Source organism: Camelus dromedarius, chromosome 31 (assembly GCF_036321535.1).
Source record: "Camelus dromedarius isolate mCamDro1 chromosome 31, mCamDro1.pat, whole genome shotgun sequence".
Lineage (NCBI taxonomy): Eukaryota > Metazoa > Chordata > Mammalia > Artiodactyla > Camelidae > Camelus > Camelus dromedarius.
Genome location: NC_087466.1, coordinates 16,200,242 through 16,215,785, shown reverse-complemented (window position 1 = coordinate 16,215,785; position 15,544 = coordinate 16,200,242). Strand labels below are relative to the sequence as shown.

General features: G+C 43.4%; 1 long non-coding RNA gene across 4 annotated transcripts in view; it reads left to right on the top strand.

The window, feature by feature from the left end:
• Window positions 1-15,544, top strand: part of LOC116150000 (uncharacterized) — an 18,341-nt gene extending 2,797 nt beyond the window's left edge. Inside the window, exons 3-6 of one of the 4 annotated variants that reach the window (XR_010378591.1) lie at window positions 12,287-12,372; window positions 13,321-13,410; window positions 14,689-14,743; window positions 14,870-15,543. This is a non-coding gene — a long non-coding RNA (uncharacterized LOC116150000). Of the gene's footprint in view, window positions 1-4,625; window positions 5,535-12,286; window positions 12,373-13,320; window positions 13,411-14,688 lie in introns of those variants that run through there. The other 3 variants (XR_010378590.1, XR_010378588.1, XR_010378589.1) reach the window with 3 other exon arrangements.

Sequence of the window (15,544 nt, the reverse complement as noted above, 5' to 3'; positions counted from 1 at the left end):
CTGGGAGGAACACTGTGTCGACTTAAGTCTGCTGTGGGCTGGGTCTGTAATGTGCATCATTACCTCAGAGTAGCCCCTAACCACTGTGAGTAGGTACAGGAATTATGCCCATTTTACAGAGGAGGAAACTGAGGTTCTGAGAGGGTAAGCAACTTCCCCAAAGTCACACAGCTAGAAGACTTGTGGGATGGGAATAGGGTGAGAGCAGTCAGGCATTTGGCTCAGAATTTTAAGGGGGCACCAAAAAACTCAGTAAATCAAGAGAAAACAATATTTGTATGCAATATATTAAAAATTCAGAATTAATGCTAAGCCCAAAAGAATTTAAGATACTACCACATAAAAACTTGCATGTGAATGTTCATAGCATTATTCACAATAGCCAAAAAGTGGAAAAACATAAATATCCATCAACGGATGAATGGGTAGATAAAATGTTGTCCATCCATGCAATGGCATGGTATTTGGCCATAAAAAGGAATGAAGTCCTGATTCATAAGGGTGAATCTTGAAGACATTATGCTAAGAAGCCAGACACAAAAGGCCATCTATTGTATTATTCCATTTATAGGAAAAGTTCAGAATAGGCAAATCCACATGGACAGAAAGTAGATTGGTGGTTGCCAGGGGCTGAGGGGACAGGTGCGGGGAGGGGGAGAGGGAGGGGAGGGAATGGCTGCTTAAAGGCTACGGAGTTTCTTTGAGGGTGATGGAGATGTTCTAATGTTGATTTGGTGATGTTATACCATTCTGTGAATATACTAAAAATCACTGAATGGTGCATTTTTAAAGGGTGAATTTTATATAGGAATCAATAAAATATATTTTTAAATCAATGCAAAAAATCTGTGATGAACCACAAATATCAAAATGTTAAGTAAAGGCAGATTCCAACCCTCACTCACCCCCACCCACCTCTTCCCTCTTCCAGTCAGAGCCTGGACAAAAATTCCTGCAGTCTGTCCCCTGGGGTGGCCCTAAGCTCCCAGAACAAGGGGTGTACACCATTGCCTGGAGTACGCGGAGTGGGTGCTGCGGGGCTGCCCCCCAGGCTGGGGCATCTCTCAGGGGTCTGCAGAACCAGGGTCATATGTTTGGCAACAGAAGCAGGGAGAAGGTACCATTGGCCAGAAGGCCCTCCCTGCAGGCCAGGCCAGGCCAGGCCAGCGGAGAGGAAGCGGGGCTGAGGAAGGATGATAGCTGATCTATCAGCTCCAATCCCCCTTCTCTGTCGTCTCCCAGACCCAGGGCTCCAATCCCCCTTCCTCTGATTTCTGGCTTCATTTTTGCACGCACCTAATGTGCTGGCAAATGTGCTGCCCATGCTGCCACTAAGCACTTGAAATGTGGCTGATGCCTCTGGCTGAAATAATAATATTTTGGATATATTGGGTAAAATTTTTCAATTTGAAAACTAAATTTAAGGGGGGGGAGGGTAATACATCCATGGTAGAGTCCATTAAAAACACACACACAAAAACAAAACAATATATAAACATAATTAAATTTTTTAAAATTTTAATTAAAAATTATTTTTACTTGTTTCTTTTTGCTTTTTGTTTGTTTTATGAGAGAGAGGTAATTAGGTTTATTTATGCTTGGAAGAGGTACTGGGGACTGAACCCAGGACCTTATGCATGCTAAGCATGCACTCTGTCACTTGAGCTACACCCTCCCCTGTTTTTTCTTACTTTTATAATGGTACCACCAGAAACCTTTATTTTTTGGTGTATATTCTTTTTCGATTGTTTGCTTTTGTTTTTGTTTTTTATTGAAGTATAGTTGATTTACACTGCTGTGTTAGTTTCAGATATATAGCAAAATGATTTCAGTTATACATATATTCATGTATTCTTTTTCAGATTCTTTTCCATTATAGGTTATTACAAGATATCGAATATAGTTCCCTGTGCTATACAATCGGTCTTGTTTTTTTATCTAGTTTATATATAGTAGTGTGTATCTGTTAATCCCAAACTCCTAATTTATCCCTCCTCCTCCCCTTTCCCCTTTGGTAACCAGTAAATTTGTTTTCTATGTCTGTGAGTCCATTTCTGGTTTATAAATAGGTTTATTTGTATCATTTTTTAAGATTCCATGTATAAATGTATCATATGATGTTTGTCTTCCTCTGTCTGCCTTACTTTGTTTAGTATCGGAAGCTTTTAAATTACATTTGTGGCTCACATCTTTCTGTTGGACAGCACTGCTCTGTAATTTACTTAGATATTATGTTTGTTATTTATGGTTTGTCTCCTTCTGCTAGAATGTAGGGCAGGGCTTTTGTCTGTCTTGTTCACTGCTATATTCCCAGTGCCTAAAGTATTGCCTCATCCATACATAGTAGGTGCTCAGTAAATATTTGTGGAGTGAATAGCTAAATTCCATTGCACACCGAACACGTATATTTAGCTCTGCACTAAGCTTTAGTAATATATGCAATTTGCAGACCCACCCTGTGAAGTAGATACTGTTGTTACTCCCATTCTGCAGAGGAGAAAACAAGCTCACAGGGGTTGCTCAGAGTCCCCCCAGAGCCAGGCAGTCAGACTGCACATGATGATGCTAGCAGTGGCCCCTTGGGAAAGTGGGACCCCCTGCGTTTTTCCATTGCTTCCATTTTCCTCCAGTGCCGGTAGGTTTGGAGTCAGGCAGCTCACTGCTGGGGGCAGAATTTTCAAGTCCAGGCTAAAGGCCAGGGAGGATGCTGTGTGCTGTCCCTTCGTGGTTTCATGGCTCTCCTGCTTGCTGCCTGCAGCTGCCCCTTGGTAAATTTCTCCTAGAAGGGAACCAGAGGGAGCCAGTAGGGTGGGGCCTGGATCCTCTGCACAACTTTTGAACTCATTAACTGTTGGGTCCTCTGGCAGCCAGCTGGTTGAGCCGGTGACTCTGGGACTGAAGGTGGATTTGGTTGGGAGCGGGACCAACAGCGGGCTGTGGGGAGACCCTCCAGGGAGTCCAAGGAGAGAAGATCCCCCAGAACCCAACTTCAGCTCCCAGTATACGGAGAGGCTATTGTCCTGGGCCCCCTGAGTCAAATATTGATGCTTGGCAAACAGAAAGGGTGGTTCCAACCCCACCCTGCCCTTCCCCACAATCAGGGGACAAATCTCAAGGGACTCCAGAGGTTGGGAGAGGCATTTTGCCTTCTTGAGAATCGCACAGGACCTAGTGTGCATTTCATAGGCCCCTCCAACACCCTAACCCCTCACTGGGTGGCCTCAGGCAACGAGTTCCTCTTTCTCGACTCATTTATAAAGCAGAAGTATACCTCTCCTAGGGTGGCTTAAGATAACATTTTGTAAAGAGCCTAATGCAGAGAGATTCCAAACTTCCTTGGTTCTAGGCACCCTTGGTGTCTCAGTAATTTTTTTTTTTTTTTTTGGCATCTCTTCCTACCCGCCTTCCAGCCCCAGCAAAAAAACAAACAAACAAAGAAACAAAACTAACAGTTTTGTTTACTTAGTAAGTAGTTAACTAATAAGTATTTATGTCCTAACAACTTAGTAGCCACTTGAAAATGCATATAACTTAAAAGAAAAAATAACATTTTCACTCCTTCTGAAATAATCATGGGTATGTACTCCAGGGACGTGTGGGTTTGTTGGGCTCTACACAGCAGCTCAAACCGTGGAATTAAATTAGACATGACCACCTTCATTTCTGGCTCCACAATAACTTTTGCATTTTAAAATTTTTACTTTTTAATGAGAACAACTACCATAAACTCAGCTTCACAAAGTCACTCGACATTCAAACCGTGAACTGCCTTGGGTTGGTAGTTTGCGAGGTGTCCGACAGATGTCGCTGTGTTCCTTTCAAAAATCCTCTTAAAATATACTGCGGTGCCCAGGGGCACCTCGGTACATAGTTTGGGAACTGCAGACCCCAGAGAGATGATCTTGGACACAGATGGTGTTTGGGAAACCATAGCTGTGAGCTTTATCGCCATTCTCTCCTACTGAGCAAGCAGATGTTTGCAAAGCCAAAGTTCAGGCATGTTGTAAAGCTTCTCCTTGGCCTTAGGAAGAAGCACGAGAGGGGTGCCCTGTCAGCCAATCTCAGGGCTCTCTTGGAATGTGATTAACCCCACCACTCCCACCTCAGGGCCCCCCTGTATTCATCCTCAGACTATTCTTCAAGCCCCGCTACCATTTAACCTTTATCAAACAGTCATCGGTACATGCAATTTTCACGCAATTTCTCACTTACCATCTCGACAGCCTCATGAAGTAACTACTACTCAAGCCAGACTGCCTGGGTTTGAGCCTGGCTCTGCCACTTACCAGCTGTGTGACCCTGGGCAAGTTGCTTAACCTCTCTGTGCCTCAGTTTCCTCTTCTGTAAAATGGGGGTGAAAATACTGTCTGTCCTGTAAGTTGTTAGGATTAATGAGGCAATACACATAAAACACTGTGCCTCGCACATTGTAAGTGCTCCTACGACTGAATGATTATTGTTACCTGATCATTAACCTGGCTGCCCTACTCCCACTGGTCAGGCTAAATTCTCTTCTTTTGCAAAAATTCTCCATGTAAGAGTCCCTGCCACCCATTTTATGTGACTCCTAAGCCCTGATTCTGGCATTCAAGGCTATCAATACCTCAACTCCACTCTCTCACCAGTCACACTACTCGCCATCTCCAGGGCATCCCTGAAACTCTCTCTCATCTGTGACTTTTGCACCAGCTGTTTTCTCTGCCTGGAGACCGCCACCTCTTAACCTGTCCTCAAGATCCTCCAGGGTCTTCTGCCCACAGCGATGTGAACCTTCACTAGCCAGCCTTCCCTAACTCACTGGAGCAGGACAGCAGCGACAGAAAGCCCTGGGCTGAGGATGAGAGATGCGGCTTCCGGACCCCACGCTCAAAGGGTTTGATTTAGTAGGTCTGGAGTGAAGTCCACAGTGTGCAAGTGTCTTGCATCAAAGGGCAGAGAATTGAATGGTGTTCTCTGCAAATCAACCATACATGTGGTGGTATGTGTGTATCTGAGGAAGACGTGGAAGAACATACGCCAAGCTGTCAACATCGGTTATCTTTGGCAGAGAGGTGTGCACAAACAAAACCAAAAACAATAGTAGGGAAGAGAAAAAGAGATCAAGAAAAGAAGCTTCAAAGAAAGAAAGAAAGAAGAAAGGAAGGAAGAAAGAAAGAAAAAGAAAGAAAGAAAGGAAAGAAAGAAAGAGAAAGAAAGGAAGAAAGGAAGGAAGAAAGAAGGAAAGAAGTTGTAACTATGTGAGGTGATGGTTATTAATTAAACTTCGTGTGGTAATATTTTGCAATATATACAGACATATATCAAATCATCATGTATACCTTAAACTAATACAATGTTATATGTCAACTATACAATAAAGTTGGGACAAATTAGATTGTGATGATGGTTGCACAACTGGTAATACACTAAAACCACTGAACTGTCATTTTAAATGGGTGAGTTTTGTGGTATATGAATTACAGCTCAATAAAGCACTTAATAAAAAAAAGAAAGAAAAGGTGCCTCAGTAAAATACTGCATGTATAATGAAATGATGGGGTGTGTATATGTGTGTCGGTAGAAACCAGACAGCCACATCTTGTAGTTACTGCTAGGTGGTGGGATTTCAAGTGTTTTTTGGGTTTTTTTCACTTTGTTTATCTTTTTCTGTATTATTTGAATAGTTTAATATGAATGTTTATGTTCCTAGATATAGAAAAACAAAGTTATTTTTATTTGAGTGGTACCTCCTCCCCACCTCTCAAAATGAGCCAGACTCCCCAGGATATGGTGAGGCCCACAGTTCTGTTCCCCATCTCGGGTGTTTGTCCCTGGACCCCTACCTGGCTATGGGCCACAGATGGCAAGAACCGTGGTATGTCTATTCCTGGGCACCCAGGGCTCATCAGTGCGGTACCTGTACTCACGGAGCTCCGGACATGGCACATGCCCAGGAAATACTTTGCCAGATGGAGACCCTTCCACTCTTTCTGAACAGGATTCTCATGATTTCCCGTAGTTGTCAATCTAATTAGACTGTAAACTCCATGAGATCAGAGAGAACCTTGACCTTCCTTTTACTCCCCTTGCCCCTGCCTAACTCTGATCTAGGTGCGTAGTGACATTGAAGGTTAGAAAAAAGCCTCAATGCAGGAAAAACACCTGCAGGAGGAAGGGACCAGACCAAGACCTAGAGGGCCTCCATCTGTTTTAGTGTCATCCTCTTCATTGACAGCAGAGGCCACTCTAATTCCATGCAGCGAAAGCTTCCAAACCCGCGTTACCTTTAAAACACCCAATCACCAGGGCAAAAAAGAAAAACATAAATCCAAGGCCCCACCCCCACTGTTTCAGACTCAGACTTGCCAGCAGGAATGCCAGAGAATCTCTCCTTTGAACAAACACCTCAGACAAATTTTTTCTGGATCAAGCAAGTTGCAGAAACTGCCTCACACAGCCCTCTAGCTATTAAGAAGACAATCTGGTTCCAACAAGCAAAAGCCCAGAGAGACTTAACTATAATACAAGGAATCAAATTGAGCAAACCAAATTCTTCAGCCAGGATGTCACACTGCTGCCCGAGGGCTAGATGATGGCACTGCCCAGAGAGCAAACTATTACAAGCTTTGCTGTGTACTAGTTGTGCGACTCTGAGCAAGTCCCGTGATCACATTAAACCTGTTTCCTCATCTGTAAAGCAGGTATAATATGTGCCTAACAGGGTTGTTGTGAGAATTCAATACAGCAAGTAGGCATTTGGTTAAATGTCAGCTTTCATCCTAGTAAAAATAGCTAGTTTTTGATCACCTACTACCTTGCCAAGCCCTGCATAAGTGCTTTACATTTATTTTCTCCTTTAACCCTGGCAGCATGGCATGAAGTGGGTTCTGTCATCCTCCCATTTCACAGATGAGGAAACTGAGGCACAGAGAGGTTAAGCACCTTGCCCATCGTCTCCCAGCTAGGAAGTGGCAGATCTGGAGTTTGAACCCGGGGAACCTGGCTCCAAGCCCCAGGATGAACTAGCCCCATGGGAACAAAACTACAGAGTCTTTCAGGAATCATGAAAATTGCCCCTTGGCTTCTTTGGGGAAAAGTAGACCACCCAGCTGAGCCAGCCCAAGAATTAGCTGAGGGGCCAAATGCAGGTGCAGGCTGTCAGCCGGCATTCTTAGTCCTGTGAATTTTCTCTGATTGGCACCTGAATTCCTGGGACCGGGAAGTGCTGGGTCTTGCTAAAGCGGGTTCTCATTGACGGACCGCCCACTCACTCACAGACAAGTGTCAATGCGTTGCAGCCTCAACACAGGACAGGGGCAATTCCAGAAAGCCATGGTTTCTGGACTCTGCCCACTGAAAACAAGGGCTTTGTGAGCATATAAAGGGACAAGAGGGAAATCAAGCTGAACCGCTGTCCTCGGGACCTGGCATTGGAGTCACGTCCACTCACGTGCTTGGCTTGGCTCCCAAGTTACTGGTAAACCCAAACAAACAAACTGTGTGGTCATGTTTCTGGGTGGAGAGATGCCAAAGAGCCTGGGAACATTGGTCGTTTCTGGGGAGGGGAACCCAGAGACTGGAGGAGAGGTGGGACAAAGGCTTCTCTTTTGTGCAGCTTTAGTTTTACTCCCTGAGCGAGCTGGTCAGGGTCCTGGCGGGATACCACTGGCACTCTCAAATGAGATGATGCGGGCAGGCTTTCCTGAAGGGGCTGTTTACCAGAGTGGGAGCAGACATAGGTCAACCCAAGGGATGGGGTATCCGGGGTGGGGCTGGGGCCAGTAATAGCAGGGAGCTGTTGGCAGGCCTGCACCTCTTTGGGTGAGGGCTGGGAATGGCCACCAGCGCCTTGGAAAGGGCTGCCCTGGGAGGACAGAGCCGGGTGACTCAAAGCCCAGGGGTGGGATGGTCATTAAATACCTCCGCCTCCACCTCGCTCTGGTCCTGCCCTCCAGTCTTCTGCTGGCCTCTCCGCTTGCCAAACCCAACCACCAGGCAGAGACAGGGAGACACTCCGTGGGGCACAGAGCAGGGTGGAGACAGGCAGAGAGGCACCTCTGCAGAGCAGACCGACCACTGCACAGTAGGCATGGTTACAGCGATACGGTGACATAATGAGAAATACGTATTTGGCCTTCATTCTTGGTTCCTGGCACAGAGCCCCCAAACCCTTGTAAAACTGAGTGATGGGGTGATAGGAGCTTCTTTTGTTATACTATTTGATCTTTTTTCTTTCAGGTTTTTTTTTTTTAAGGTATAGTTGATTTCCAGTGTTATACTAGTTTTCAGGTGTACAGCAAAGTGATCCAGTTTTTTATATATATATATATATATACTTTTTCAGATTTTTTTCCCTTATAGGTTATCACAAGATATTGAATATATTTCCCTGTGCTCTACAGTAGGTCCTTGTTGTTTATCTATTTTATATATACCAATATGTATCTGTTAATCCCAAACTCTTAATTTATCCCTCCCCCCACCACTTTCCCCTTTGGTAACCATAAGTTTGTTTTCTACATCTGTGAGTCTATTTCTGGCTTGTAAATAAGTTCATTTCTATCATTTATTTTTAGATTCCACATCTAAGTGTTATCATGATATTTGTCTTTCTCTGTTTGACTTCACTTAGTATGATAATCTCTAGGTCCATCCATGTTGCTGCAGATGGCATTATTTCATTCTTTATTTTTTAAAAATGTTTGGGGTTTTTTCTGGAGTGATTAAGTTTATTTATTTATTTATTTAAATGGAGGTACTGGGGATTGAACCGCAGTTCCTCCTGCATGCTAAGCACTGGGCTGTACTCTCCCCTCTCGTTGTTTTTTATAGCTGAGTAACTTTTGATTGACTGAATACCACATCTTTTTTATTTGTTCATACTATTTGATCTTAGTCCGCATTCCTGACATAGAGCTTCTAAGACCTTTGGAATCTCCAGAGTGATGAGTGTCTTTCTGTTATGTTAAGGAGATGATTGATTGACTAGGGGCTCCTGGGGAGTTATCTTCAGAACCAGAAAGACCAAGGCAAAGTTAGAGGGTTAGAATTTTCAGCTTCAAGTGGCAAGAATGTATACTAGGTATGTAACTAGCTACAACTAGCCCCCACCCCGACCTCTGGGGAGGGGAAAGGGGCTGGAGATTGCATTAGTCATCGATAGCTGGTGATTTAATCACTTATGCCTAGATAATGAAATCTCCATGAAAACCACAAATGAAAGGGTTGGCATTGTTCGTGCTTGGGAAGATATTCACAAGCCTGGAGGGGGTGCACCCCAAATCCACAGAAGCTCCTACACTTGGGACCCTTCTGGAACCTGCCTAAGTACCTCTCCCTCTGGCTGGTCATTTGTGTCCTTTATAATATCCTTTATAATAAACCTGCAATAGTAAGTAAAGTGTTTCCCTGAGTTCTGTGGGCCATTGCTGCAGATCAGCCAACGTAAGGAAGGGGTCAGGGGAACCCCTGATTTGTAGCCAAGTCACACAGAAGCGTGGGTGCCCTGGGAACCCAATACCAGTGACTGGCATCTGAGGTGGGGTCCGTCTTGTGAGACCAAACTCCTAACTTGTGTCTGCGCAAACGCCGGGAGGTTAGTGTCAGAACTGAATTAAAGGCTGACGCTCCCAGAAGCTTCATGCGATACTTCTGCCTATGGTTCATTGAACAACATGCAGTCATGTGACCCCATAGCTATGCCATAGGAGCTGGGAGATGTCTTTATTTTTGACAAGGAGAGCAGGATTCTGTTATTAAGAAAAAGTGGCAAGAATGTGTATTAGGTATGTAACTAGCTACAAAATGTAACAATTGCTTCTCAGTTTCCTGAGCAGTTACTATGTGGTAGATACAGTGCTAAGCACTTAATAAGTGTGGTCTGATAAACAAGATTGCCCTCTTATAGTCAGGAACACACACACACACACACACACACACACACACACACACAGAAGCCTTTTGGATGTGGTCCCTTCACTGTGAGCCATTGATGTGAGAAGTCTTTGTAATGCGACCCAGCAGGGAGGGAGGAGTAATGTTCCCTTAGCCTAATAAGGTCAGGATTACTGGTGCTCATGAAATTAAATCAAAATCTGTAACCAGGAGGAATATGAGTTTCCCATGTAGAAGAGAAGGGGGGAGGGATGTTTTCAAAAGGAAGTTCATCTTTGTGGTTTGAGACGTGTTTGATTTTAAATATATCGAGAGAAAACCAGCCACTACCTGGCATGGAAACCCCCCACTGTTCCAGCCAACTCCATCCTCCCCACTCGTGCCCCTAGAGGAGTCAACAAATGATGAGACCAAAGTCCCTCTGTTCCCCTCTGCGAGTCAGCAGAAACTCGGAGAAGAAAGACTTTTCGACAGTCAGCAGACTCCGGGAACTGTGTACTTAGCAATTTACAAAAAGGGGCTTTGGCCGGGACTTTGACATTTTTACAGAGAAGGGTAATGTTTCATGAATTGTGAAAAGGTCGGAGACAGAAGTAGGTGGTGCAGAGAGGAAGGGAGCTTCACAGGGCTGCCATTTTGCACAACTCCAGGGTCACACCCACCCACAGAGAAGAGAGGGAACACTGGTTCTAAAGGCTTACTGAAAGGAGATGCCACAGGACCCTGTGGGGAGGGGGTTGGAAGAAGGAGTTGGAGGGTTAGAGGCTGAAGCAAAGGGAGATGCCCCAGGACTGGAGACTGGTTTGGGGTTCCTGAGGATCTGGGGAGACTGGATCTGAACTATGAGTAGCCAATCTGAATGAAGACTCCTGCACCAAAACTTGGCACAGAAATAGTGGTATTCCCAGATTCTCAAAATAATACTAATAATAATCCCAAATGTGAGTGGGCTTGATAGCATTAGGACCCCAGGTTCTCTCCATCTGCCCTCTCAGCACAGTATCAGCTTGCCTGAAGGTCAGCTTCCCTCGTGGTCACAAAGTGGCTGTCACCACTCACTGAGGCATCTTGTTTTCCAGGGGTAGGCAGTGGCAAAGGAGAGGGAGATGCTGGTCACACCTATTAGCCCAGACCAAGCCCGTCTTCACACCTCATTGGTCCACCTGCTCAAGCTTAACTCTGAATCAATCACTGGCAAAGCGAGATGGAATTACCATGATTGAGTTAGGCCAATGGTTTTCTGTGATACCAGCAGTATCAGCCTCAGCTGGGAGCTTGTTAGAACTACAGATCCTTGAGCCTTATCCCACATCCGCCAAATCACAAACGCAAGGGGTGGGACCCAGCAGGCTGAATTTTCTCAAGCTCTCCAGGGATTCTGATGCACACTCAAATTGGAGAACCACTGCCTTAGGTAACATTCTTCTTAAACTGCTCTTAACGTCCAGGTGTGAGGGTGACTTTGGAAGAAGGTAGGTGAGGTGGTGTGAAGCTGGGGGAGGGGAAGAATGCCTCTTCAGTGGGCACTGCAGCTCATGCTGTGGACAGCCAGATGACAGGAATGGTGTGGACTCAGGAGTCACCATCGGCAGTAAGGAGACAGCAAGACTAAAGTGTCTTCCTACAAACCTCTCCTCCCCGACCCCAGGGGGAAAGGATAAACCCAGTGAACAGGGAAAAAAGAAAATCTACATGTGTATCATGTCATTTGACCTCACAGCTATCTTTTAGAAGCTATGTTATTAATTTCTAAATTTAGTGATGAGGAAATTGAGATTCAGGGAAGTCACTGCTACACAGTCACACACAGCCATCCATCTGCGTCCTATCCTCTACGCCACATGAGATGTCCAATCTCTTGTCCATGTGACCAGTGCTATGCCAATGGCAGGGCAGTGGAAGCCATTGGAAGCAAAAGGGAACACTCTGTGTAGAGAATTTTAAGACATTCATAAAACAGGCTGAAAGTTCGTCCTTGTCAAAGTGCAATAGCAGTTTTGATTATTGGAATGCAAAAGCACTTCTAAACAATGTCAGAGACAAAATACCCTTCCCCCAATTGGTTTGGGTTCTAAAGAATTGCCACAGTGATTATTGAGTTTTAAGAACAGACATGACGGTAGAAGAATAACTGTAGAAATAAAAAGAGAACAAATAAGCAACAAGGATATATTGTATAGCACAGGGAAATAGAGCCATTATTTTGTAATAACTTTAAATGGAGTATAATCTATAAATTATTGAATCACTATGTCATAACCTGAAACTAACATAATATTGTAAACCAACCATACTTCAATTAAAATAAATAAATAATATAACTAGGTAAATAATGGAAGTTAAAATATAACACAAATAATATAAATTAAAAACAAATACTTTTTAATAACTCCTCTTTTAATCAACATTGTAGTCTACATGGAGGAAGCTAAGTCCGAGAATGCCTGCTTATACAACTGGTCCCCAACACAGCTGGTCTCAACTACCTTGGTTTCAAAGGTAAGTTTATAATAATACGAAATCATAGGGCACAGTGTATCACTCTAGCCCCTATGGTACTACATACTCCTCATTTAAACAGTAGATTTAAAAAAAAATACAGTGATTGTAAAGATGAAGAAATAGAACTTAGCCTACTTCAATTCTGTCATTCTGTGTGGCCACTTGGGGTTTTTCTTTGGAGTTAAAATTTAAAACTGTGAAACAGCACATAAGAGACAAGGTGTAATGATTTTGTGTGGTCAGTACTAACTGTAGTTCATGCATGAAATATTTTATGAAATATTTTACTGAATTTCAATAATGTCTTTAAAGCTGAAATGTATCCCCACTTCCTAATTGTTAACGGTTTTAAAATGAAAGAATGAATCAAGAAAATGATGATGATGATTGTTACATCATTAACACTGAAAATATTTCTATCATCTAGAAGAGGGGAGTTAAAAGAGGTTACATTCTGGGTCAAGTGCACTCCTTCAAATGTCTGAAGACTGTTTTCACGCCACTACTGAGAATTCTCTTTTCTGGTTAAACGGCCCTAATTCCTTTGTCCACTCCTCAGCTGACACATTTCAGACAGTCCACTTGCACACCCCTGTTAGCTGCTGAATAAGATCACGTTGTGGAGATCTTCTAAGATTGTGGCATCCAGAACAGAGGATTCTGCAGGAGAAAAGAGCAAACACAAGTTTTAGAATCAGATGTGCCTGCGTGCAAATCCTGGGTCTGGCTGTGTGACCTCAGACAGGTCATTTTCTCTCTGAGCCTGTTTCCTCATCTCTACAATTTGATTAAGGATCTTTATAATCTCTTGGGGTTCACACGAGGATTAGATGAGCTAGTTTATTATTATCTAGGTGTGATTATTCATACTCTCCCTCCCCACCTTCAAAGGGGGGGAAGATTCTTGCCAACTCAGTTCCATCATACCTTTCCTTTATCATGCAGAATCCCAGCAACGGGTTACATCTTGGGAAAAAAGTGGTTGGGGAGTTCGAGACCTGAGTGTACTGCCTTCTCCAGGGAGACCACTGTAAGGTAAGAAGGAGGGTTCTGAAGAAGTCTTATTCTACATGGGAAATGCACTTACTCCAAAACCACACCTATTAGAAAGGCTAAGATTTAAAAAGACTGAGCAGAACAAGTGCTGGTGAGGATGTGGAGCAACCGGAATGTTCATGCACTGCTGTTCAAAATGTAAAGTTGTGCATCTACTTTGGAAAATAGTTTGCAAGTTCTTAAAAAGTTAAATATGTAACTACCATATGATCTAGTTGTTCTACATCTAGATATTCACCCCTGAGATATGAAAACATGTGTCCAGAAGTAAACCTGTACCACAAATTTCTTAGCAGCATTATTTGTAATAGTCCCAAATTGGAAGCAACACAATGACCATCAACCAGTGAGTGTGTGAACAAAGTGTGTCCTATCCATAAATGGAATATGACTCGGCAACAGAGCGGAATGAGTTATCTATACACAGAGTGCATGGATGATTCTCAAAATAGTTATGCTGCATGAAAGAAGGCAGGCAAAAATGAGAACATACTGTATATTTCACTGAGATGAAAGTCTAGAAAACGCAAATTAATCTAGAGTGATAGAAGGCAGACTAGCGGTTATCGGGTGTGAAGGTGGGGTAGGCAGGGAGGAAAGGATTACAAAGCGCAGGAGGAAACTTTTGTGAGTTACAGGAATATTCATTATCTTGATTGTGATGATGGTTTCACGGGTGTGTACTTATACCAAAACTCATCAAATTATACACTTTAAATATTGTACGTCAATTATACCTCCACAATGCTTTTGTTAAGAATATACTCACCCCTTTGCATTTTTTGACAGATTGGGAAAAGATTTTCATTCCTTTCAATTACATTTTTTCTGACAAATCAGTCACCATGCAGAGACAAGACCACCAGAAGCCCTGAGTGTATTTGGCTCACTTATAGTATGCGTGCAGCTAGGTGCCTGGCCCCATAAATAGCCGAGATTGGGGTTACTAACGCAGTGTTTCAGGTATTGTCTGACTGGCACGGAACTCTATTTAGACCAGAAGTTGCAAACTCAGAAGCTTTTAGGGCCCAGGCAGGTGAAATAAAGCAAGCAAAGTGGGCTGAATTGGGCAAGTCCTTGGAGCTGGGGTGGTGGTGGTGGTGTAGAGTTTACTTCATTGTCCCAACTACTTACCTCATGTCAAGTAGGTCCATGCAACTCAGTGATTCAATAGTAACAGTTGACATTTTATAAAATGCTTTTATTTGGTCCCCCTGACAATGCTGTCTGCTTCATAGGATTATCTCTATTTTCTAGACGAGGAAACTGAGGTTCAGAGAAGTCATCAAGACTCCCGCCCAGGCCAGTGAAAGTAAGACCCCGCCTTGCTCCTCCTTGAGTCTTTTCGCCATCCGGCCACACCTGTGTTTGTATTCACTTTGTTTCCTCCCGTGGAGAAAACTCAGCTACCTCTTTCTTCCCATGATGGTCGCTTCAGGGGCCACGGATGTTTTGGAAGGAGAAAGAGCTCAAGAGCCCTCTTGTGGACGTTCCAGGAAAAAAAAGAGTTGGAGACAAACACACTGCCTGTAATGACTCCAGTGTTTTGTTTTTCTAAGTTCCCTTTTTAAGGATTTCACCTGTGCCTAAATATCCTGGGGTATGATGGAGGTATGTAGTATCTTTCTATGGTGACAGATGGTAAGCCAACTTACGGTGATCATTTTGAAATGTATAGGATTATCAAATCACTATGTTGCAGAATAGGAACTAACATAGTGTTGTAGGTCAATTATACTTCACAAACAAGCAGACTTATAGAAAAGAGATCATATTTGTGGTTATCAGAGGTGGGGGTAGCGGGAGGAAGAACTAGATGAAGGCATTTGAAAGATACAAACTTCAGTTATACTAGGGGTATAATGTACAACATGTAAATATATTTAACACTGCTGTATGTTACATATGAAAGTTAAGAGAATAAATCCTAAGAGTTCTCATGACAAGGAAAAATATTTTTTTCTATTTAATTTTATATTTGTATGAGTTGATGGGTATTCACTAAACTTATTGTGGGCATCCTTTCATGATGTATGTAAGTCAAGTCATTATGCTGTACGTCTTAAATTTATGTAGTGCTGTGTGTCAATTTTATCCCAGTAAAAATGGAAGG